The sequence below is a fragment of the Podarcis bocagei genome (genome assembly GCF_964188305.1).
Source record: "Podarcis bocagei genome assembly, chromosome: 16".
Lineage (NCBI taxonomy): Eukaryota > Metazoa > Chordata > Lepidosauria > Squamata > Lacertidae > Podarcis > Podarcis bocagei.
Window position 1 is genome coordinate 26,267,324 of NC_138142.1, and position 22,860 is coordinate 26,290,183.

Below are 22,860 nucleotides of genomic sequence, written 5' to 3' on the forward strand. Positions count from 1 at the left end.
GACTAAGCCGCTTCTGGCGAACCAGAGCAACACACGGAAACGCCGTTTACCTTCCCGCCGGAGCGGTACCTATTTATCTACTTGCACTTTGACGTGCTTTCGAACTGCTAGGTTGGCAGGAGCAGGGACCGAGCAACGGAAGCTCACCCCGTTGCGGGGATTTGAACCGCCAACCTTCTGATCGGCAAATCCTAGGCTCTGTGGTTTAGACCATGGCGCCACCCACATCCAGTATTGCCATACTGGAATTCAAAACAGGATGATGTAGGGCCAGGCCATGGCAACTATTAGATCTCTGGCCTCAGAAATATACAGCAACATAATGTGCGTAATTCAGCATTTCCCAGATACTGTTAAAACATGAGTGAGATACCCATTAAAGTGCTTGGAGAAGTGTGTGTGTTTGTGTGTGTGTGTGTGTGTGTGTGTGTGTGTGTGTGTGTGTGTGTGAGAGAGAGAGAGAGAGAGAGAGAGAGAGAGAGAGAGGATGTCTTTGTGAAAATCTGGATGCTGGACCAGACAGGACTTTGGCCTAATCCAGCCAGACTCTTCTTCTGTTCTTGGGCTCTTTGGTGCTGCCCTAGGAACTCACGACAGGGAAGCGGGGAGGACGTAACAGCACTTACTTTAAACATTTGTGGTGTTCTCTCAGGCCTTTGCCTGTTCTAATACTTTATCCTGGGCCTAGCCTCCCCTGTGGAAGGTCTCCCCACGCCTCACCCTGTCCCGCCTCACATTGCCCTTCCAACCATTCACAAATCTTTGCAATAGCACTCAATTCAGATATTTTCTCCCTCCCTCTCAAAATGTAGGCTGCATTTATTTAAAACATTCACACGCCTCACCTCTCTCCCTCAGTTCAAAGGAGCTTACAACACATTCCGGCTCTAGAAGATGCGATCTTCTGGAGGTTTATTATACTTGAAAGCTTCTTTGGAACAGGCAAATACCTCTCTGATTTTTTATTTATTTTGCCTATGCTGCAAAGCAGGTTTAGCTCCTCCCTGACTTCAACTTGCCCACATTTATTTTATTTTTTTGCGCCTCAGTCTTGTGAGCTTGCCGAGGCTTAGATCACCCAGAGACACCCTTCCCTATTAAACAGAGTTGTAAATGTGTGGTAATTGGTTTTCAGTCTATTCCTCCATAGACTGAAGAACACATGAAGAGCCCTGTTGTATCAGGCCAAAGCCAGGCCCATTTAGTCTAGTGTCTCTCCTTCTCACAGTGGCCAACCAGATGCCTGAGGGAAGTGTGACCTGAGCACAGCAGCACTCTTCCGTCCTGTGGCTCCCAGCAACGGGTTTTCAGAAGCATTGCTGCCTCCATCCAACCTTGGAGGCAGAGCTAGTAGCCTTATACCCCCCATGAATTTATCCAGGTTGGTGGTCATTACTGCATCCTGTGGGAGCGAGTTTCATAGTTTAACTACATGCTGCATGAAGAAGTCCTTTTATCTGTCCTGAATCTTCCAACATTCAGCTTCATTTGATGTCTCGCATTATGAGAGAGGGAGGAAAACTTCTATATCTGCTTTCTCTACGCCAGGCATAATTTTATAAAATTCTAACATGTCGCCTTTTACTTGCCTTTTCCGTAAACTAAAAAGTCCCAAATGCTGCAACCTTTCCTCCTAAGTGGGAGTTGCTCCACCCTCTTGACCATTTTGCTTGCCCTTTTCCAACTCTGCAATATCCTTTTTTGAGGTCAGGCCATTGGAACTGCACACAATATTCCAAATGTGGTCACACCATATATTTGTACAACGGCATTATGATATCAGCAGTTTTATTTTCAGGGGGGCATAAATGGTTCTTCAGCCTCACAGCAACCCTGTGAGGTAGGCGAAGTGAGGAGATGGTAACTGGTCTCATGGGTGAGGTGGGATTTGAACCTGCATATCTTAAACCCTCCTGTTGACATGCTAATCCTACATCCCTTGCCCACAATGCCACATCAAATACCAGAGAGACGTGGGTCCATGTATAGGCCACACCACAGAGTACTGATCGGAGGAGAGGGTTCCCTCCCTTATCTGAGCCTGAACCTGCCCCCCCATCTCCCCCCAAGACACAAATGTCAAAGAGCTTAAATGCAATTTTACGTAACCTAATGAAGACCAGACTGGCCCATGTTTGGCATTAAATTTCTGCAAAAGATGCTTGGGGGAGAATTTGAGTAGCCTGAAGGAAAAAATCACATATTGCCAAATGAGCAACAGCCTCCTAAATATATAGGGTGGGGGGTGTACTTAAGGGGAACACAAGAAACAGTCAAGGAAGGGCCTTCAGCAAAACCTTGAGGTCTTAGCACACAACATCTATCAAACCCAGCTTAAGGACTAGGAATTTGTCCCCTTTTTTAAAAAAAGCTGAAATTCTCCCGACTAGCCTTTCCTGACATGATATTTCGCAAATGTCTTGGACTGTAACTCCCATCAACTGCAGCCAGCACCTGTTGAAATCCTCACTTCTACACAGAGGCTCTCCAGGGTTTTGAACTACCTGGAGATGCCATTGGGGCTTGAACCTGGGGGACCTTTTGCAGGTGCTCGACCACTGAGCTACAGCCCTTCCCCAGTAAAAGCTTCCCTTTTTGTTTTCATTATGCATCTGAAGAGATATGCCTAGGTGGGACAGCGAACTTGCTTCACTTTGGAGGAGCTCAGAGAGAGAGAGAGAGAGAGAGATGTTATTACTCACCAAAAAAGGAAAACTTGTAGAGGCCCGGCTGCAGGAGGGAGGGAGGGAGAGCTGGTTCGTTTGAGATGCTGTGCATTTTTATTCCGTGAGATAGGGGCTTTTCGTAGCCTCATGCGCTGATAAGCAGCATCCCTTCTGGGACTTAGGCCTCCTGGGTGGAACAAGGCACTTGGCTCCCTGGGCCAATATATACATCAGGGAAGTGAAGTGTGGGAACGAAAGCAGCGGGGGGGGGGCTGGGGAGAGTGGGAAAAGGCAGCAGCACTGCAAGGAAATGCTGGCACTGGACCAAGGCAGCATGGAACTCCTGTACAAGGCTGAGAAAGCATGGAGGCTTCCCAGTTTTGCGGCGTGTGCCCCAATCCTTCTGTACGTTTTCCTCAGATGGCCATCACTGCCTCATGGAGTGAGTTCCACAGTTTAACTCTGTACTGTGTGAAAAAGGACTTTATCTGCTCTGAATCTTTCAGCTTTCAGCATCCATGTAAAAATTCAGCAGGTGAATCTAACAGAGAGGCAGTCAAACTGGTGCCACCCAGATGTTTTCGGACTATTCCTCCCATTATCCCTCCGAATATTGCTGGCCGTGATGGCTTCAGGAGGGGGGGAGACTGGGATAAGTAGTAGCCCACAACACCAGGAGTACATCACAATGGCAGCCCCCCCATCTAATTCATAAAAGGAGATAATGGTGGTGCAGAACATTGGTGTCTAATTATTTCCCAGCAGATCTGAATGTGCTGAGTCCAGTGCTTTTTTCCTGCTGGTACTGAAGGGTACGCAGTACTGGCACCTTCCCTATCCCAAGGTCAAAAGTGTGGCACTTCCTGGTGAGTTCTGGCACTTGTTCTTTTTAAAAAAGCATTGGTTTTAACAGGGATGAGAAAGCTTTTTCTCCCTCAGTCTGGTCACAGTGCCCATTTTCACGCAGTGCTTAGTTAAACCGTGGAACTCCCTCCCACAGGAGGCAGTGACGGCCAATAACAGGGATGGCTTTAGTTACAGATGGGTAGCCGTGTTGGTCTGCCATGATCTGGCAACTTCTGTTTCAGTGTATCTGAAGAAGTGTGCATGCACACGAAAGCTTATACCAAGAACTAACTTAGTTGGTCTTTAAGGTGCTACAGGAAGGAATTTTTTTATTTTGAGGGATGGCTTTGAAAGAGTACGGGACAAATCCACAATCGGAGGCAGCCATGCTTCTGGCTCTCAGTTGCTGGGAATCGAGGGAGGGGAGAGGGCTCTTGTGCTCAGCTCCTGCTTGCAGGTTTCGCCGAAGAAGCACCTGGTCAGCCACTGTGAGAACAGGATGCTGGACTCGATGGGCCCTTAACCAAAGCATCTGAAGGCGAGTATGTCAACTGCGTCGCTTATGGTGTGCAAACGGCCTCAGGATCAGGCCGTGCTGGCTTGCCTCGCTACATGCATGCAAGCAAGCAAGCAAGCAGGCGAGGCGGGCGGGCAGGCAACCAACTCCCTCCCTCTCCCTCTCCCCCGCCCCCGCCCCTTGCCATCTGCAGCTGCCTCTGGGAGCCAAAACAGCTGCCTGCCTCTTTAAATCGCTCTCTCCCACGTGCTGTCTGGTTGTGCTGGAGACGGTGACGCACTTGTGACGTCAATGGGCGCTAGGGGAGAATTTAGAGCCGGGGAAGGGAGGGGGGCAGCTGGAGAGAGAGAGATGTCAGCTCATTTGCATTAAAGGGCCGGCCAGAATTTGCTCCCCCGCCCTTCTGGTTCTCTGGTGGAGGGAAGGGGCGCAATAGAGAAACGACGAGGAGGTGGGAGTGGGGGGGCACCAAAGTGCAGAGACGCCCCCTCGGACCCCCCACTCCGAGCTCGGGCTCCCTCTGCAGTCTCCTCACAGTCGCAGACCCTGCAGTAAACACCGTGTCCTTCCGCGCCACCAGCCTGAAATAATCCCTCGCCTGCTGTCACTCAGTGACACGATGCTCGCGGTGGCGGCAGCAGCAGCACGAGAGGGCAGGGAGGGGACACGTGAGCGCTGCGCGTGTGCAAGCGGGGGCAGGGAGGTTGGCCGGGCGGGTTGCGCCTGCCAGGCGCAGCCACGCTGTCACCAACCCCAACTTTCCTTACCTGCCTGAGGCAGCAGGTGAAACTTTTTCTGGCAACGGTTCCCTTCTGAATGTCTCAGAGGAGGAAGGACCTCGACTCTGTGCAGAAGGTCCCAGGTTCATTCTGTGGCATCTAGGAAAGTTTCCTGGCAGAAACCCGGATGAGCTGCTGCCAGCCAGTGTAGGCAGAACTGAGCTGGATGGGCTAATGCTCTGACCCAGCAGAAGTATTGATTCATAGCCATGTTGGCGAGAACCTTCTTTTATTTTGCAAGGCTCAGTGACAGAGCAGGTGATTTGTACCCAGGAGGTCCCAGGTTCAGTTCCCTGCCTGGAACCCGGGAAAGCCCCTGCCAGTCAGTGTGCGCAGTCCTGAGCTAGATGGGCCTAAGTTGGTAAAATCAGTTCATCCTATGCAAATCAGTTCTTTGCACAGAACAATGTGGGTTAGAACCTTTATTTTGAGGGAAGGGTGTGAGCTCAATGGTCAAGCACCTGCTTTGCAATCAGGAGGTCCAAGCTCCAACACCTCCAGATATTTAGTTATGAGGCTTGTTGGTCAGATGCTACCCAAAAGCACATTTAAAATATTAATACATTATACCATACGTAGAGCCGTGGCTACAGGGCTTCCTGAAACTGTGGAGAGACACTGCTGGTCAGTGTGAACAATAATAGGATAGATGATATGTTTCTAAGCAGCAGCAGAAAGACCAGATTAATGCTCACCCGTCTGCATTTATGCAGCACATTTCAAGCGTGACATGCTTCATTTCTGTAATTCTTACAATAACTCAGTAGGGTAGGCCAGTCTCATTTCCCCCAAATTATAATGTATTGAAGAGAGAGAAAGCCACGTGCTTAAGCTTAGTATAGATAAGAACGGAAGGGGCCTGCTGCTGGGATCTTTATCAAGTCCAGTGTTCTGTTTTCCACCATGGCCACCAGGAAATTGACAGGTAGGAGAGGGAAGCAGCAGATTTCCCTTGCTGTTGCTCTCCAGCAATTGCCGTTCAGAGGTAGACTGTTTCTGAACATGGGGGCTCCACTGACTCCCACGCATTTGAGGGACTGGTGGTTGATTTCTGAGAGATTCATGGTTAGTTTCTGTTTGGCATTTGATAACTGTGTACATGATGATTTGGGTATTTTAATGAGCTTCTGTAGGGTTTTTTTTAGTGCTGCGTTTTTATTGTATGGATCAGTTTTAATTTTTGTATGCATTGTGCAAGTTGTCTAGATGCTTTATTGTAGTAGGCAGCCAAGAAATTTAATAGACAGAATGATGATGTTGATGATGAAGAAATTTATTGTACACATTTTGATGTCAGCTCAAGATGCACCTTTTTGCACAGGCCTTTGGGGGGCTGGAGGATGAGATCAGAATATCTCTCAAATTTGGCATTTACATATTAAGTGGTATAATTGTACTGAGCTGTGTGTAAAGTGCTCTGGGTGATGGGCATAAATGCATGGTGATGGGCATAAATAAATTCTTAAAAATCAAATTGAGCTCTTATGCCTATTAGCTAATGATAGACCTGACCTTCTTAAAACAGTGGTCATCCACACACCTTGTGGTGGTGAATTCTGTATCCATTCTGTGGAGGAAGACTTTCTTCTGATTGGCCAGGTCGTCCATCTATTTCATTGGTTTGGAAAAGGGCAACCAGACTGATCCATGGAATGGAGTGACACCCCCCCCCCTCTGAGGACAGGCTGCAGCATAGGTACTTTTTAGTTTAGAGCAGGGTTTCCCAAACTTGAGTCTCCAGCTGTTTGGGGACTACAGTTCCCATCACCTCTGACCAATGGTCCCGCTAGCTAGGGATGATGGGTGTTGTAGTCCCAAAACAGCTGAAGACCCAAGTTTGGGAAACCTTGGTTTAGAGAAAAGGTGACATTATAGGGATGTATAAAATCATGCATGGCATACAGAAAGTGGATAGAGAAAAGTTTTCCTCCTTCTCTCATAATAACATTAGAACTTGGCGACATCCAGTGAAGCTGAATGTTGGAAAATTCAGGACAAAGAAAGGAAAATACTTCTTCATGCAGTACATAGTTAAACAATGGAACTCCCTCCCACAAGAGGTAGGGATGGCTTTAGAAGAGGACTAGGCAAATTCATGGAAGATAAGGCTATCAGTGGCTACTAGCCATTATGGCTATGCTCTGTCTCCACACTTGGAGGCAGTAATGCGTCTGAATATGAGTTTCCAGAAGCCATGGAGATAGGGGTAGAGACAGAGAGAGCTCTTGTGCTTGGATCCTGCTTATGGGTTTCTCACAGAGATGTAGTTGGCCACTGTGAGAACAGGATGCTGGACTAGATAGTCCATTGGCCTAACCCAGCAGGCTCTTCTTAGGCTCGTATTGCATGAGCCAGCATTCTAACATTATAGAGTTGGGCTCCTGTGTCCCCATTGATTCCCTCTTAACTGTGGCTTCATTATCAGATTTTTATTACTAGCAGCAGTAGTAGCAGGCAACAATCAGTTTCATGGCGTGAAAAATTATGCACATCAAGCTGTCATTAAAGACAGAACAGCAGGCCAGGCTTTTTTCCTTGTCAGATGACAACCTGTTTTATCCACCTGGAATCAGTGACTGACAGCCCCAAGATCAAAATTTGCCATGAGCAGTGGAGAACCCCCTGCCACAGATTGCCAAAAGGAGATGGCATGTGTGGCGCATAAAGGTAAAGGTAAAGGGACCCCTGACCATTAGGTCCAGTCGTGGCCGACTCTGGGGTTGCGGCGCTCATCTCGCTTTATTAGTCGAGGGAGCCGGCGTACAGCTTCTGGGTCATGTGGACAGCATGACTAAGCCCCCTCTGACGAACCAGAGCATTGTTCGGAAACACCGTTTATCTTCCCGCTGGAAGCACTTTGATGTGCTTTTGAACTGCTAGGTTGGCAGGAGCAGGGACCGAGCGATGGGAGCTCACCCCGTCGTGGGGATTCGAATTGCTGACCTACTGATTGGCAAGTCCTAGGCTCTGTGGTTTAACCCACAGCGCCACCCGCACCCCAGTGTGTGGCGCATAGCCCCTATCTTATCTTCTACACCCCCTTTCCAGGGAAAGTTGTTGCTGACCAGAGCATTTGTGCTAGAAGAGGCTCTCAGGTAGAAAAAACTGGAGTGCAAGTCGACAGATGACTTAGAAAAGACATTTAAAAATTAGGCATTTCCTACAAGGGACTTTACGTTCTCTGCAGAAGACCTGCACGGTTCAACATTTTCCTGGAATCTTGTGCTTAGCACCAGAGGGCGATAGAGTGCCACAACCTCTCTGTACCTTGTTGCCCCCAAACATGGTAGGGTTGTCTTTGAACACCAGAAAGGTCAGTGTGATGATAAGGGGGGGAAATGCTTGAGTGCATTAATGAATAAAAATGCTTTTAAAAAATGTTTCTTCTGAAGTCTTAGAGATGAACCTCAGAAAGATTGTGGGAATAATATTTGCATTTTTAAAAATCACCAGTGAAGTTTCTGGGGTTGTGACTCGTTCTGGGAACTGTAGGGCCAAGATAGGCAAACCAGATGAAGGCTGCCTGCATAGCTCCATTGCCTTATACTAAGTCACATTATTGGCCCATCTACCTCAGTATTGCCTACATAAAGTGTGGGGAGACTTTAGCCCTGCAGAGGCTGCTGAACTACAACTCCCATCATCCCATTGGGCACACTTGCTGGGACTGGTGGGAGTTGTAGTTCAGCAACATCTACAGGGCCAAAGGTTCTCCACATTGCTCTACACTGACTGGCAGCAGCTGTACAGGATTTTAGGCAGGGGACATTCCCAGCTCTTCCTGCAGATACCAGGGATCAAACCTGGGTCCTTCTACATACAAAACTCTCCCTGTAGATGACAGCTTCTTCAGTGGACAAATTGTCAACGCAGGAAGTTGTCACCCTAAAGGAGAGCTATTTAGTTACATGGAGGTTTTGTGCAATGGTAATGGGTAACTTGCAAATAATATGTCCAGTTTAGAAGCTCTTTGGGGAAACTGGATGTAATTACCCAAACTGGAGCTGATCTAGGAGATTGTGGAACACACACACAAAGGAATAATTAGTACAAGGAAATGAGTCTGGTGAATGTGGTTGATATTTTATTTTGGCTGTGAGTCAGTCTGTGTGTTTTTAAAATGCAACTTCATGAGGATACTTAGGACACATCCAGATGGAGAACTCTTCCAGGAGCAAACAGATGCAGTCAGACCAGGAATAAAAGTTGAAGTGTGATGGCTTTGTTTGCAAAACCAGACTCAAGCAACTGAGGCTCCGAAAAGGCTTGAGAAGGGGAAATCACTCACCATGCAAAATACATTTTAACAATTAACTCACAGATGGATTCTTCTCTCCCCGTCCCCTACCCTCCTTGCTTCTAAGTTAAACTTATGGAAATGTGATATTTTGTTGCATTGTTCTCTGACACTGAAAATGGCTTAGGTGTGAATTCATGCAGTGTAACTGGTCTCTCAGCTGTGTGGAAAGCGAGTAAGGTGTGTGTAGGTGTGAGTGGGTGTGAGTGTGAGGTTTCTGTTTCCTGATTTGCCAATTGCAAGCGGATGATTTTGCTATGTGGCACCCCAGGCCTGAAGAAATTCTCTCTAGCTGCATTGTAAATGAGAAGAAAGCCGAAATCACAAGTGCATTTAATGTTCTTTAATTACACACGGGAATCTTCACCCACTTCACCATGAATCACAAGTCCTGCGACTTCTTTTCAGGGGAAATTGTGGCCACATTCGCACCGTACATTTAAAGCACTGTGATGCCACTTTAAACAGTCATGGCTTCTCCCAAAGCATATTGGGAACTGCAGTTTGTTAAGGGTGCTGAGAGTTGTTAGGAGATACCTTTCCCCCTCACGGAGCCACAATTCCCATAATTCCCTGTGAAGAGGGATTGGGTCAGACCCTCCAAGTGTCCCTATTTTCCAGTGACAGTCCCAGATTTACAGAAGCCGTCAGAGTTTCTGATTTGATCATGGAATGTTCTGCTTTTCCTTAGAACATCCTTATTTTCATCGGAGAAATGTTGGAGGGTATGGAGTTATTTGACTCCAGAGTCAAGGAGAAAAGTAAGATATCTGAAGGCAGCCCTGTATACGGAAGTTTTTTTAATCATTAATGTTTTATTATGTCTTTATTTACGTTGGAAGTTGCCCAGAGTGGCTGGGGCAACCCAGTCAGACAGGTAGAGTATAAATAATAAAATTATCATTATCATCATCATTATCATCTAGTATGTCCCTATTTTCTTGAAGAAGAGACAAGCCCATTTTTCAGTTTCACGCAGCGGTTCTCAACCTGTGGGTCCCCAGATGTTGTTAGACTACAACTCCCATCATCCCTGAGCTCTGGCCTTGCTAGCTAGGGGTGATGGGAGTTGTAGTTCAACAGCATCTGGGGTCCCACAGATTGAGAAAGGCTGCACCAGAGTATCTCAAGCCCATCCCCTAGGCATACCTCTTCTCAGGTGAATATAATTTTGGGGGTAGTTTTAGTAATATTCTTTTATCTAGACTAGAGAAAAGTCTGCCGTGTTCCCTCTGAAACACTTTTGTGTACCTCCTGGGGGGGTATGCGTGCCATACTTTGGGAAACAGTGCCCTAGGGGAACCCTTCAGACTCCTCATGGACTCATGAGGGAATTATTTTCATTCATTCTAGTCTGTACCTATTTAGAAGTGCTAACTGGCCTTGCAAATGCTTCTATGTATATGTATTACAAGGTCTTCTCTCAGTGCTATTTTTTTTCCAGAAAAAGAGGTGCCAGAACTCACCAGGAACACCTCCCTCATTCTCTTAGAATTGCAATGGTGCCCCCCTGAGAGGTGCTGGAACTGAGTTCCAATGAGTTTCCTTCTCCTAAGGGGGAAAAACCACCTTTTTGAATCTGAAATTTATTTATTTATTTGGTGACCCTCTAGAAGAGATAACAGGCCCTCCAACGTTGCGTGTGGAAACGTTTCCCTGGCCCTTCAAACCTCGAGGGGACAGTGTCAGCTCTCTAAAGAGAAATGTTTTTGATACTCTGGCGCTTTGAAGCGAACAAGGTTTTCCCATCACACTTATACAGGGAAGACAAGTTAAATATTGTTATAGCTATTACTATTATTATTACTAGTTACAGATAGGTAGCCGTGTTGGTCTGCCATAGCCGAAACAAAATAAAGAAATTCCTTCCAGTAGCACCTTAGAGACTAACTAAGTTTGTTATTGGTATGATCTTTTGTGTGCATGCACACTTGGTATCTGAAGAAGTGTGCATGCACACGAAAGCTCATACAGTGGAGGTCCGTTCTTAACCTGAAACTGTTCTTAACCTGAAGCACCACTTTAGCTAATGGGGCCTCCTGCTGCTGCTGCTCCGCCGCCGGAGCACGATTTCTGTTTTTATCCTGAAGCAAAGTTCTTAACCCGTGGTACTATTTCTGGGTTAGTGGAGTCTGTAACCTGAAGCATATGTAACCTGAAGTGAATGTAACCCGAGGTACCACTGTACCAATAACAAGCTTAGCTGGTCTCTAAGGTGCTACAGTATTATTATTACTATTACTATCATCATTATTATTAGTTATATACTACTTAATGCCAACGTAGGCTTCTAAGCAGTTTACAAAGTACAGTGGTACCTCAGGTTACATACGCTTCAGGTTACAGACTACCCGCTAACCCAGAATTGCTGCTGGTTTTTCAAGGGTTTCCAGAGGTTTAGAGGGTGTTTTCTAGCTTTCCTTTCCCAATGGGCATTTAAATTATGTGTGATTTCATGTGCAGTGCCTCAGAACATAACCCCCACATAAATTGGGAGTTGCCTCTCTCTGTGTATAGATATACAGTAGATATAAGGGGCAGGGAGTGTCCATCTGCCTGAGTTTTTTTAGGAAGAAAAAAAATACCGTGTTCTTTAAATGGCTAGTGTAATTTGTGAGTTTGGACCCATCAGGCCTAAATAACGGATGAAATCATGCCAAGTCATGATTCATACTTGAATCAAAATGGTGCCAGCATCCAAACGTTCATGAAGACTGCCACCTCCACCTCAGAAACCCTTGTGCCAAGTTTGGCAACAGCATTTTGAGAAGTGCCTGAATGCATGGACAAGAGACAGACGAGTTCCTGTAAAGAATCCTGGGAATCATAGTTTGTTAAAGGGTGTTCGGAATACTAACACACTTTTGTTTTCAAATTTTATGTACCCTTACGTCGCAGTAGCAAGGACCCTTTTCAAAGAAGTATTTCTGGTGATCTCTGAGAAAATGCAAAAGGTTTTCTACAGCTTTTTATAGTACTTGAACTATAACTACCCCCCCCCCCCACCAAAAACACCTGCTGCCACATTTTGGCTACCTTTTTAGTTGATTGAAAAGTTCTCTTTATAAAAAAAAATGCAAAAAAGTAGCTGCAAAAGAATAGAATGTGTTTTCTATATATGTAAGCATGAAATATAAATACAATATTATAATGTATTCATGTACAAAAAGCCAATTATGGTTCAAAGAGCTTTGCATATATGTATTAGGTGACCTTGATTTCTATCACATTTTAAGCAAAATGTCAAGTTTGATGAGTGAAAATAATCCATAAGGCCGGTCGTTGTATTGGAATCGTCTTGACCAAATGCGGTTTTAAGCGATTAATCTAACCAGCCAATCAATTAAATGTCACCACCCTCTTATTTATTCTGCTCTCTCTCTCTCTTTCTCTCTCTCTCTCTCCCTCATGGCTTCTTTAGGAATGAACGCACTGAATATTGATGTGTCCAGCTGTTCTTGGAGGCTGGGAGGGAAAAAAGGTTGATTAAGAAAAAAGAAACGAAAGAAAAGGTAAACACACACGAGAGACAGTGTTGTGCAGTGGTTAGAGCTTGGAGCTAGCAGGCATTGCATTCTCCACGCAGCTGCCGCTCCGCTCGACCTGCCTTGCAGGACTGTTGTGTGGAAAGAACCGGCCCATCGCCCTTTTGATGAAGCGGTAGCATTAAAACGCAAATAAACCTTTGAAAAATAGCTCGTAAAACCTTTTAAAACGCTATAAATCTTTTAAAGGGAGAGACCTTTTAACCCGAATTGCAGGGCTGGTGTAAAAGGTTGGGGGGGGGCGGCGGCAAAGCCACGTCCGCTGCCCTTTTGAAGAAAAAGGTAGCATGAAAGAATGCAATACACTTTTAAAAGAAAAAGTGTGCGGAGGAGCAGAGGGAAATCCTAGTGCTGCCATTTCTGCCAAGCCGTCAGAGGGGGCCCAAATCCAGTTGCAATTCGCGAGGAGAGGGAAAAGAGGGCAAGGCGGAGCGCGGGCCGCTTTAAGCGCTCCTTTGGCGAGCTGAACCAACTTCCCGCAGGCGGAAGGATATACAGGCAGAGGCCGCACTGCAACCTAGCTTGCATGTTTGCAAGGAGGAGGAGGAGGAGGTGTGTGTGTATGTGCGTATGTATGTATTCATATATATATATATATAAAATTTTGGGGCCTGGTTGGCCCCGCCCTTTCTTTCTCTGGGCCCTCTGATTGGACCCCGGTCGCCATCTGCTTTGCTTCCTCTTAGCCCCCCCTCCTTTTCCAATACTTGGGTTGCACACACACACATACACACACACAAAATCTCTCTCTGGCAACGTTGTAGCCTCTCCTCCACCCCCCCGGGTTGTGCAATGTAGTTGCCTTGTTATTAATTTATTATTATTATTATTTTTTAAAAAAAGAATTGTCGCTAGGAAGGAAGCGAAGGAAGAGAAGCGCGAGAAGAGGAGAGAGAGAGAGAGGCAGAGCGAAGAAAGAAAGAGGAAGAGGAGGAGGAAAAATAAAAAAAATCAAACAAGGACGCAGGATTGCAAAGAATCGGCGGCGGCTCCCAGGAGGACGAACTTTAAAGCTGAGGGGGACTGAGATTGGCATCGGGGCTATATGCTGAGAATGTGCTTGCCCTCCTTTTAGGGGGAGGGAGGTTGCCTGGTTTTTCTCCCCCCCCCCCGCACTCCCCGCCGCCTTTTTGTTGTTGTTGTTCGAGAGAGGCCCTTGAGCCAGCCAGCCTGCTCTTGGGAGATCAGCTGTCTTTGGAGGCGCTCCGAGGAGCCAAAGGCAGAGAGAGGAGAAGGTAAGTGAAACTTACACGCGTTGTGTCAGTTTTCTTGGGGATGGTGGTGTTCTTGTGTCCTGCAACCCCACCCCCCGCCTCTTTCCGGGGTGCAAAGCAGGATCTTTCTTGAATTGGGTGGGGGAGACCAGATCCCCCCCCCCCTTCCCGGGGCCTGGGGTTGTTTGGAGAGGAAGACGGCAGGAGGCTCAACAGAAAAATAAGACATGGACTCTTCCAAGCTCATTTCCTCATGACATTTCTGTTTCCACCCCCCCCCTCCCACCCCGCAAACAAACAAACCAGCAAAATGGTACAGTACTGTAAAGCGAGGAAGCGGGGAGGAGATGTACCAAGGAGAGGCAGCGCAGAAGTGGCTGCTTTCTTAAGTGGGGGGAGATATGTGTGTGAGTGTTTTTAGGGGTCACCGTTGGGGAGGGGAAGATGAGGGAGAAAGTGGAGATGGGCAGCTTCCAGTGGGAAAAGCTAGAGAATTGATCCGTGTGTGTTTGGGTGGGAGTGGTGGGGTGTAAAAAGAGAGGCAGAGAAGGGAGCAAGCACTTGAGATGGATGTGGAGAGTTGGGGTGTGAAATTAATGTTGCTGGAAAATAGGAATAGAATGAGGTGAAAGGGAGAGCTGTGGGTGAAAGTGCAGGTAATGGGGTGCATTGGAAAGTGGGGTGCATAGTGCTTGGGTGCCTCTTCAGAGGTGGGAGGGAGAGATACAGGGAACTTTAAAATAGAAGATAGATAGGGAAATTGTCCCAGTATAATGTATCTTGGGGTTATCCTGAAATGCAGGTTTCATTATGGTGTGTGTAGTCAAAGGTTTGGGGCGAAAAGTGCATTGGAAGAATAATTCTAAGTGTGAGTTGTTTTTTTAAGAGAATGATGAGAACTGAGGGAGAAATATTGGGGTGCCTTAATTCTGATGTTATGAGAGGAGGGGAAGAATACCCCCCCCCCCGTCCCACTGAATTGGGAAGAGTGAATGGTTAGAAAGGAAAGAGGAAGGATAATAAGGAAATACGATGGGTACAAATTATGCAGTCTGGTTGAAGAATATAAGGGAAAGAATCATGCGAAACTGGAGGAATGGTTTCTTGAGATGTGGAAGGAACTAGTGGAAAGCAATTCTGCAGGAAGTGAAAGGGTTTGTGTGGGGGGGAGAGGGTTAAAGGGGAGCATCTTGGAGCAAAAAAGCCAACTATTATTTTATGTAACTGGTGCTCTTTAAAATGTGCTAGCCTCTCTAGATCTTGACGTCCTGTCAAGTCAACAGTGTTCCCATTTGACAAATGGAGGACTGAGGCCCAGAGAGACCAGCAGTGCAGGCGTATGTGCCTACCCAGAAATAAACCCCATTGAGTTCAATGGCACTTACTACTCAGAATTAAGCACATAAAGTATTTCAGCCTAAGTTTGCTTAAAAGCCACTAATGGAGATGAGAGTCCACCACCTTCCAAGGAAGGCTGTTCCTAAGTCTAGTAAAAAACCCAAACCCTGTCTTGTCATTTGAATCCATCAGTTCTAGAGCAACAACGAAGAAATCTGCTTTATCATCTGTGGGACAGCCCTTCTCAGGACCTTTTATGTTGGTCCTCAGTTGCTGTCCCAAATCGGAAACTGTGTCTCTATGTGCGGATAGTCATTGGCAGCTCACTGTCCTTATCAACATCTGCACAAAACAACAGAGCAGCTACACAGGATTTGTGGGTTGTCCTGTGTGTTGTGTGTAGGACTGTGAGAAATTGCTTTATGCCCCTACGAGGTGTCCTTCGCAAGCCTAGCACCCTCCAGAAGTTTTGGACTACAACTCTCAGTTGTGCTGCCTGAGCTGATGGGACTTGTAGTCTAAAACATCTGGAAGGGGGCAGGTTTGTGAAGGCTGGCTTAGAGGCTTAAGATTCACAGAGACACTTTATTTTAAAGCATCACAAAGTCCCTAGGATGTTTGCTGTTGGTGGTTCAAGCTTTGAGCGAAGAAGTCTCAGGTTCAGATATTACCTCTGCCATGACCTCCCCAGATACCCTTTGCCAAGTCCTCAGCACACACACACCTTGTCCCCATATGTCTTGATCAAAGCAAATAATTATTGCTACTAGCCATGGTGAGCCAAATAGAGCCTCCAAAATTGGAGACAGGGTACCTGTGACCGCTAGATTCTGAAGAAAGGGCTGTTGCCGCTGTGCCCTATATATGGCCTTCCTGGGAGTCTTTGTTGGACCCACCTTGACTTGACCCAGCAACGCAATTCTTGAGTTCATAATACTGGCCTTCTTGCCAGCCTCGTTGCAAGAATTACCATCACAGGGCATGTAAAGAGTTTTGAGTGCTTAAGAGAGAGAGATTTATGGCAGTAATATTAGATTTGCTACGCTACCCCAAACCTCCAAACAGACATTTATATGACAAACTATTTATGACCTCATTGGCCTCAGAAGTAATTCGGAGCTCGAATTAGGCCAAGTGCCATCTTCCAGTGGGACTGATTCTCTTGGAACACAGCTGTGCAAGCCATTGTATTACACAGAATTCTCTGCTGAACAGAATGAAGAGCTGTGTGTAACCTGAAGCCTTCCAGATTCTCACACCAGTATGTGTTGTTTTTAAAACATTTCCCATGTGTGTCAGTGTTAATAGCAGTTTTGTTTGGCTATGCTATGTGGATGGGGCCTGGTAGTTATATTTAGCAAACTGTCTCTTCCCCAAATCCAGAATTGCGAATAGGCAAGGATTATGGGAGTTGTAGTCCAGCAACATCAGGTTCCCCCATCACTGACCTACTTTGTTTCTGTTCTGATGGGTGATGATTCTGCTGCTGCTGCCATTTAGTGCAACCATTGCAAGCTGGTGTCCTCCACTCAGCTGGCTGGGGCTGATGGGAGATGTAGTCCAAAACATCTGAGTGGAGGACATTAGCTTGCAAAGGCTGCACTGGTGAAATATTAGTGTGCATATGTGTGTAAGCAATACTTACACTGGTGCCTGTGTTTGGAGAGGGCAGTGTGTCTGGCTTTTACAGCTGGAGAAGTGAAGCACATTGGACTAGCAAAGGCAGATGCTCTTGAAAGCAGAAATTGTGGGCTTTGCTGACCTTCTACTTTGTGAAGGCTGCCAGCTCTGGTTGTTTGGAACCGGTTAAAATCCTAGAAAAAGCTGGTTGTGTGGACTTCTTCAGCCATTTCCCAGACAGGCTCCACGGGGGAAGAAGAGGAGAGATGATGGTGGCTCTCAGAGGATTGTCGGAAGAGGGCGGCGGGGCATCTGCAGCAGCTGTGCTAAGTGTCAAATTGTTCTTGACATGTTTTTCGGTGTTTGCGTCTCTCCGGCACCCTTTTGGGAAGGGAAGGCTGTAACTTCTGGGCTGGTCCACTGGGCACTAGTACCTTTTCAGGCAGCAGGGAAGACGGATATTTTGAATTTTGCCAGGAGTGAAAGCAGAATCCTTGTGATGTGCCGGGTGATGGTGGAGACTGGATTTTTTTATAAAAAGGATGAGCAATTGTCTAGATGGCTTGCCAGCCAAGGAGTGGAAACAAGTCACTTCTCCCAACCTGGCTTATAGCCAGTCCATATTCATCTGCACACCAAACATACTCCTTTTTCCTTGTGGCAGTGGTATCTTCCCCACCCCCCCTTTCTGTTTGCCATCTTAGTTGTGCTCTTGCACAAACATTACACACACTTCAACACTACCTTTTATGTACTTTGTTGTTCTTGTTTTCATAGCTGTTTCCCCTGTGGTACAAGTGTGTTTGTCACTCGGTTGGACCCTTTCCCCCTTATATTACGGTACTTGTTTGCTTGTGACTGACTCTAGTGTGCGTTTACGCAAATTTTTCTCACCTGGCCGAAGTCATCCTCTGACATCCAGTGTTTGTATGGTGATTATTCTCTGTCTGTCTGTCTGTCTGTCTGTCTGTCTGTCTTTGCAACAGAGGCCCATCTCTGTCTGCCCCTGCCTTCCAAAATGAGGCATGTAATGTCTACAGCGAGGGCCTTTTTGGTGATGGTGCCCTGTTTATGAAACACCCTTCCTCACGCCCACCACCCACACTTTGGAACTCCCTGCCTTTTGACATCAGGCAAGCACCTTCACTCTACTCTTTTCAGGGCCTGCTAAAAACAATGTTGTTTAGACAAGCCTTCCCAGATATAAAGAATGTGGATGTGTGCTTTAATCTGTTTTTAGCTTATCATTCGGTTTAATTATTTTTGAATGTTTTAAATAGCTGTTTTTACTAATAATTTCATTGTTTTATTCTTTTGTAAACTGCTTTGAGGTGTCTTGTTTTTTGTTTTTTGTTTCAAGCAGTATATAGATTTTATGATGTGAATAAAATAAATAGACAGATGCCAGTTCAGGGCCTGTGTCTTCTGTGCTTGATCTGTTTGTTTGACATTTGAATGGCTAATTGGTGTTTTTTTTAATTCCTTGCATACCCCCATTTCAAGACTTTGAGGTGTATGATTTGCATGTATGATTTATCGCCAACCCTGTTGCAGAAGATTATAAATGGGCAGAACAGGATCTGAATCGATCTGTGTCTTATAAACCGTTGCTGGTGCTGCCTGTTTGAACAGTTGATGGGATGGCAGAATGGAGAGCCTGGGGTTTGAAGCCGTCAGCCTGTTTCCCCAGGATGTTAACTGGCTCACCTGCCCTTTAATCTAGGCCTGGCTGAGTTCAGCTCCAGAGGGATAATCTGTGGTAATGAAGCTGGCTGCTTTTCACCGGTTTGTGCGCACTCTTATTGCCTCCTGTTGTTTTTGCTGGTTTCTATGGTTATTGTTATAATTTGTCACTTTTATGAATGTTGTTGTTGAGCCGTTTTGCAGGCTGGGATGTGGCCAGTGGCATAAACCAGCAGTGTACACGTTCACCCCAGCCTCACTCAAGTAAATATAGGCTCACTTCTGTAAGCAGAGGTACACGGTCTTGGTTGCTGTTAAGAGTCCCTCTCTCCATATCCAAACTCTATGCAGGTGTGAGAAAGGGGAGCTCCACAACCCTCACCCCAGTATCACACTCCATTTCTGCTTTGATGTGCCCTCTGCAGGGATGTTGGCCTCTGTTATTATGTAAAATTCATACGCCAAGTTTGGATGGTTAGATATAAAAATATCCTATTGGGATACTTGTATTATTATTATTGTCATCGTCATCATCATCATTATTAAAGGTAAAGGGACCCCTGACCATCAGGTCCAGTCGTGACCGACTCTGGGGTTGCGGCACTCATCTCGCTTTATTGGCCGAGGGAGCCGGTGTACAGCTTCTGGGTCATGTGGCCAGCATGATTAGCCGCTTCTGGCAAACCAGAGCAGTGCACGGAAACGCCATTTACCGTACCTTCTCGCTTTGATGTGCTTTCGAACTGCTAGGTTGGCAGCAGCAGGGACCAAGCAACGGGAGCTCAAGCCGTCACGGGGATTCGAACCGCTGACCTTCTGATCAGCAAGTCCTAGTTTCTGTGGTTTAACCCACAGCGTCACCCGTGTCCCTATCTTTATTATTACTATTGCATTTATATCTTTTTCCTCCAAGGAGCTCAAGATGGCAACATGGTTCTTCCTCTCCTCATTTTATCCTCACAACAACCTTGTGAGGTAGGTCAGGGTGAGAAATAGTGACTGAGCTCAATGTCACCCTGTGAGCTTCATGGCTGAGTGGGGATTTGAACCCTGGTTCCTAGGTCCTTGTCTAGCATTTGAACCACTATACCACACTTGCTCTCAGATTTCAGGTTTCTTCATGGCCTAGAAACATCTTAAGTCAGCCTTCCCCAAATGTGGTGCCAGCTGGGGCTGATGGGAATTGTAGTTCAAAATGACTGCTGGCTGGGGCTGGGGCTTGGGGGAACTGTAGTCCAAAACATCTGGAGGTCAGGGCACCAGGTTGGGAAAGGCTGTATCAAGGTGGCGTGTTTTTAGATGTCTTGACGGACAGTGTTGCTTGTACAAGGTTTGTTGGGCTCCTCTTAGGACTAGTCCATCTGGTCTCTGTTCCTGATAGAGATGGACTTTACCAAGAGAGCGTACTTTTATTTATCTGCTAAGATAATTTATATCCTGTCTTTCACAACATGCTGTTGGGGCAGGTTACATTGCATCACAAATACTACTCAGCAATGCAAACACTTTACACCTATGAAAATATTGTTGTTCAGTTCCTTTATTTGGTGGCACAATAAATAAATCCTTCCTGCCGGTCAGAGGCAGAATGAAAAAGCAGCATTTTTACCTGGTGTTGGAACCTGCCTGCCATGGGTACCTGTCTAATATGAAAGCGGAGAGTCCTCTGGGTATGGGGTGCCACTCCCAAGAAGGCTCTGTGCTGTTTTTTCTGGACAATCAGATCTTTGCTAATGGTGCAGCTACCAATAGAGCCTCACTAGCTGGTTTCCACTTAGAGGCAGGACAGTGTTTGGAGAGGGTCTCAAGTCATTCAGGGCTTCATATGCCAGAATCAACACCTTGAATTGCTCATCTGTGTGGGCTCCCAAACTCATAGCCATTTTCAAGGGTCACCCACAAAACACCCAGATTTGGTTTTAACACATGATCTTAGGGAAAATGGGGTTCCTGAGTGTTTGAGTCTTTTGTTTGGCTGCCCAATGTGTCTCTAGCAGGTGACTCTGTTTTCTGCCTTCATTCTCAAGTTTTATTTTCTCTCACTCTCCCTCCCTCTCTCTCTTTTCTTCCTTCCTTCCACCAGCTGGTTCAACTGCCTGCCTGTCTTTAACGCAGTGCGGTGGGGCTTATTGCTCTTTCCCCTTCCTGTTTCCTTCCTCCCCCCACTTTATCGTCAGCATCAAAGAACCTGTTGTAAAAAAATAATAATATTAAGATGATAGTTGACGGTCTTTGGGTTCTGAACTGCTGTCTGGAGCTGATAATGATAACTGATCTGAGACTGAATCCAAACAAGACAGAAGAGGGTCTTGGTTCCATAGGAACGGTCAATCTAGTACAGTCATACCTCGGGTTGAATACGCTTCAAGTTGAGCGCGTTCGAGTTGCGCTCCGCAGCAACCCGGAAGTAACGGAGCATGCGCAGACGCTCAAAATGACATCACACGCATGCGCAGAAGCAGCGGAAAGCGATGTGCGCAGGCGTGCTGTCGCTAGTTACGTTTACCTCTAGATGCTAACGGCGCTCCGGAACGGATCCGTTCGTATCTAGAGGTACCACTGTAATAGTAGTTGGGTCCATGGGCACATTTGCAAATGGGAGAAATTGTGGTGGGTATCTCTCTCTCTCTCTCTCTCTCTCTCTGACACACACACACACACACACGGGTTACCTGCTCAGACCCTGAGATTTCAGGGCCCAAACCTGAGATCTAGGGGTGATGTTATTAAGTGTGACACATTAAACATTAACTACAGTCACTGAGGGCTTGTCATTAGAATAAAAAAGTATTACAAGTGAGCAAATATGTTGCTGGTTGGAATTTAAGATCGAAACTTTAGCTAAAGCAGAAGTGAGGGGACCATTCCTTCTCACCTGCTTAGGGAGCCTAGGTAGGGAATATTTAATCTAAAAGGAGAGAGTGAAGGAGGACAGAGGACTTCAGAGAGGCTATGCAGTAATTTGTAGCTGGCTCCTGCCAGGCTAAAGCTTGTAAGCTGCATGCACAGTCTTCTTAATCGGCACCACCACCATCATAAGTAATCATCATAATAAAATTTAAGGCACTCTTCCCCACCTGGAGATTCAAGCTCTCCTCCTGCCACCTGGAGGGGCCTTGGAAAACCTGGAGAATTCAGACAAGCCTTACACACACACATATACACACTGCAATCAAACGGACATCTCAACCTCTTACATTGGCTACAACAGGATGCTTCTTTCAAGCCTAATCGCAGTGTATCTGATACACTTGGTATCTGAAGAAGTGTGCATGCACCCAAAAGCTCATACCAATAACAAACTTAGTTGGTCTCCAAAGTGCTACTGGAAGGATTTTATTTTATTTTTATCCTATGAGGTAGGTTATGTTGGGGGAGAGTGGCTCAATTCCGACATGGGGTCGTGCTATGGTTAAGGAAACTTAACTCTGATTTTTGACTTCTGGAATCGTAAACCTTGGTTATAATTCCGTTTCCATCACTCGGGACTGGTGCACCAGGGAGGCATGAGTGAAATTAAGAAGCATGGGTGTTAGAGGATACTGGCTGGCCGCTGTTTGAAAATTTAAACCATAGATTTGGCAGTATAAACGATTGGTTTGCGCAAACCATTATTTGATCTTCCTTCCCCTCCTCTACAATGCCAGCTCGTTGCACCCCAGAAGTTTTGGGCGACATCTCCTGCTGGTTTGTGTTTTGAAATGATTTCATATTTGATTGTTACTGTAATGATGTGTCGATGTGGCCTTTTTTGTTCTGTTTTGTGTGAGCTGCTTTGAGCGCATTTACGTGGAAAAGCAGCATACATCTTTTAAAAAAGAATGGTGATAACTTCCATCAGCTCTGTGCTCGTGAGGCGTGATGGGAGTTGTATTCCAAAATGTCTAGAGGGCACCAGGTTGGCAAAGGGCTGTTCTGTTCAGCTATTGGCCAATGACACTGTTGAGAAATCTGTGGTGGAGGAGAAAATCTGCAAGTAATCTGGGGGAAATTGGCCACGGCAATAGCAAATTTGGGATGTGTTTTGATAAAACATCGGGAGGATTTGAAAACCACCATAGTGTTCCCTTTTTGTCTTCTTTTGCAATATTTTTTTTTAAAAAAAATTGGGATTACTAATTTTTGTGTGTTGTCAACAGTTTAAGTATGCGTGAGGATCTGTTTTGATTTACATTGCGAAATAGGATTCAAAGGTTTTTAAAAAGATTGCAAAACCACAGTGAGGAAGCCCATCGGCTGGAATATCAAGCAGTTCATACCAATTTTTTGGAGGGGGAAGGGAAGTTAATTTGCCCTCCTCCTCATCCTTGACAGTGAGTTGAAGGGTGGGACAAACTGAGTGAAGGCTTGGGCCT

At 46.1% G+C, this 22,860-nt stretch overlaps 1 protein-coding gene across 4 annotated transcripts in view; it reads left to right on the plus strand.

Annotated features, from left to right (window-relative positions):
- The first annotated feature begins 12,521 nt into the window (after positions 1-12,521).
- The window catches only part of MEF2D (myocyte enhancer factor 2D), a 143,143-nt gene continuing 132,804 nt past the window's right edge, over positions 12,522-22,860 (plus strand). The window contains exons 1-2 of one of the 4 annotated variants that reach the window (XM_081175551.1): positions 12,522-12,617; positions 13,494-13,885. The gene's annotated coding sequence lies outside the window, so the exon portion shown is untranslated. Of the gene's footprint in view, positions 12,618-13,308; positions 13,886-22,860 lie in introns of those variants that run through there. The other 3 variants (XM_081175553.1, XM_081175554.1, XM_081175555.1) reach the window with 3 other exon arrangements.